Genomic DNA, 3,217 nt, shown 5'->3' on the forward strand with positions numbered 1-3,217 from the left:
CAATGTGGAGATTTTCAAGTTACAACCAAATAAGCCCAGCAGAGAACTGGCAGAGCTGGTGATGTTCATGGCACAGATTGGACACTGCTATCCAGAACATCTCAGTAACTTTCCTCAAGAACTGAAAGATCTGCTCTCTTACAATCACACTGTCTTGGATCCTGATCTTCGAATGGCATTTTGCAAAGCATTGATCTTGCTGAGAAATAAGAATCTCATCAATCCATCAAGTTTGCTAGAGCTCTTCTTTGAACTCCTGCGTTGCCATGACAAGCTTCTGCGAAAGACTTTGTACACTCACATTGTGGCTGATATCAAGAACATAAATGCAAAACACAAGAACAATAAAGTCAATGTAGTTTTGCAAAACTTTATGTACACCATGTTGAGAGACAGCAATGCAACAGCAGCTAAGATATCTTTGGATGTGATGATTGAACTCTATAGAAGAAACATTTGGAATGATGCCAAAACTGTCAATGTTATCACTACTGCATGTTTCTCCAAGGTCACCAAGATATTAGTTGCTGCTTTGACATTCTTCCTAGGGAAGGATGAAGAGGAGAAAAAGGATAGTGACTCAGAATCTGAGGATGAAGGACCAACAGCAAGAGACCTTTTAGTGCAGTATGCCACAGGGAAGAAAAGCTCCAAAAATAAGAAAAAATTGGAAAAGGCTATGAAAGTACTCAAGAAACAAAAAAAGAAGAAAAAACCAGAAGTGTTTAATTTTTCAGCTATTCATTTGAATCATGATCCCCAAGATTTTGCAGAAAAACCGCTAAAACAATTGGAGAGATTTGAAGTGAAGATGATGTTCATGAACCTTATTTCCAGGTTGGTGGGAATTCGGGAGCTTTTCCTCTTTAACTTCTATCCCTTTGTACAAAGGTTTCTGCAGCCTCACCAAAGAGAAGTAACAAAGATCCTTCTGTTTGCTGCACAAGCATCTCATCACTTGGTACCTCCAGAGATCATTCAGTCATTGCTCATGACTGTGGCCAACAATTTTGTTACTGATAAGAACTCTGGTGAAGTTATGACAGTAGGGATCAATGCTATAAAAGAGATAACAGCTCGATGTCCTCTTCGCCATGACCGAAGAACTTCTCCAAGACCTCGCTCAGTATAAAACACACAAAGATAAGAATGTAATGATGTCTGCTAGAACTTTGATTCAGCTATTCCGAACACTGAACCCTCAGATGTTGCAGAAGAAGTTCCGGGGTAAACCTACAGAGGCCTCCACAGAAGCAAGAGTGCAAGAATGTGGAGAATTAGATGCTAAAGATTACATCCCAGGGGCAGAAGTTCTTGACGTTTTGAAAGAAGAAGAAGAAACTGCTGAAAATGATGAAGATGGTTGGGAAAGTGTGAGTCTCAGTGAGGGGGAAGATGATGGTGACGGTGAATGGATGGACGTGAACCACTCTTCTGATGAAGAACAGCAAGAAATTGCCAAGAAGCTAAACAGCATGCCCATGGAGGAGCGCAAAGCCAAAGCTGCCGCCGTTAGTACTAGTCGGGTTTTAACTCAGGAAGACTTCCAGAAAATCCGGATGGCCCAGATGAGGAAAGAACTCAGTGCTGCCCCTGGAAAAGCAGAAAAGAGGAAATATATTGAAATAGACAGTGATCAGGAGCCAAGGGGTGAGTTACTTTCACTTCGAGACATTGAACACCTTCATAAAAAGCCGAAGTCTGACAAGGAAACAAGATTAGCAACTGCGATGGCTGGGAAGACAGACCGAAAAGAATTTGTGAGGAAGAAAATGAAAATAAATCCATTTTCAAGTTCCACAAATAAAGAGAAGAAAAAACAGAAGAACTTTATGATGATGCGGTATAGTCAGAATGTCCGGTCAAAAAACAAGCGTTCCTTCAGAGAAAAGCAGCTGGCACTACGAGATGCACTTTTGAAAAAGAGGAAAAGAATGAAGTAACTTCTAAGCAAATTTTCCATTTCAAGGAGAATGCTAAAATGTGGATCATTGCTCTCTTATGTTAAGAATGCCTTTTCATATTAAAATGTACAGATGTTCTCTGTTTTGAAAACCATAGTAAAACAAAACAAAACAAAACAAAAAAAACTGCTCATTGAAAGGTTGCCGGTTCAAACCCATCAGCGACTCTGTGGAGGAGAGATTGGCTATCTAGGATTATAGCCAAGGAAGTGCTACGGGGCAGCTCGGCTCTGCCCTAGGACTGCTGAGTCACAATTGGTGTGAGGGTGCTCAACACCACCAAATAAGTGGGGAGCATCCACGAGTAACATCACATAGCAAACATCACGCTGCCGGGCGGTGGTAAAGAGAGATCCAGTTGTCAAAGAGCAAAACACCATCCTTTCCCTTTGTGGGTTTCAATTGCAGACCGACGTGATCTTTTTCATCCCAAGAAAAATATACTACACATTTCTCTTCCCTGAAGTACCCCCACTCTAGCACATATGTGTTGCATAACACATACACATCTTGTGACTCAGTGACCCTATGTACAAGAGCCCTAAACCCTGCTCTGTACTGTGCCAACTTCATTGTCTCCAACACACCTACTCCCACTACCCCAATCACATAATTGATCCATCTCGTCGAGGGTCTTCCTCTCCTGTGCTGTCCCTGCATCCTCCCAAGCATGACATCCCTCTCAAAGAACAGGTCACTCCTGGCAACATGTCCAAAGTATGTCAGACAAAGCATCAGAATCCTTGACTCCAAGGAGCAGCCCCGTTTCACCCTCCCCAGGATGAACCTGTTTGTTCTCCTTGCAGTCCATGGTCTATTCAGTACTCTTCTTCAGCGCCACAGCTCAACAGCATCAGTTTTCTTTCTATCATCCCTAGTCACTGTTTACCTCTCTGATTCCTAGCATGCAAAAGCAAAGACTATAGCCTGGATCAGGTGCACCTTAGTCTCCAGCCTGACATTGTTGCTCTTCAGTATTCTGGAGAGGTCCCTGATAGCTGACTTTTCCACTGTAATTCGTCTCTTGATTTCTTGGCTGCTGTTACCAAGAATGTTGACTGTGGAGCCAAGCAAACTAAAACTGTTAACTATCTCAATCCCCTCACCATCCATAATGATGCTGCCAATTGACCTAGTAGTGAGAATCTTTGTTTTCTTGATGTTGAGCTTCAATCCTCAGGAAAAAATTTATGCATGATTCTGGGCCACTGCACGATCAGTTAAAGATTAGGCCATTGTTATTCATAAGGTTT

General features: G+C 42.2%; 1 pseudogene; it reads left to right on the forward strand.

Moving 5' to 3' along the window:
• Nucleotides 1-7: 7 nt before the first annotated feature.
• Nucleotides 8-1,943, forward strand: LOC102847183 (annotated as a pseudogene).
• Nucleotides 1,944-3,217: the final 1,274 nt, after the last annotated feature.

The sequence above is a fragment of the Elephantulus edwardii genome, unplaced genomic scaffold, assembly GCF_000299155.1.
Source record: "Elephantulus edwardii isolate Elephantulus edwardi_28Jun2011 unplaced genomic scaffold, EleEdw1.0 scaffold00055, whole genome shotgun sequence".
NCBI classification, from domain to species: Eukaryota; Metazoa; Chordata; class Mammalia; order Macroscelidea; family Macroscelididae; genus Elephantulus; species Elephantulus edwardii.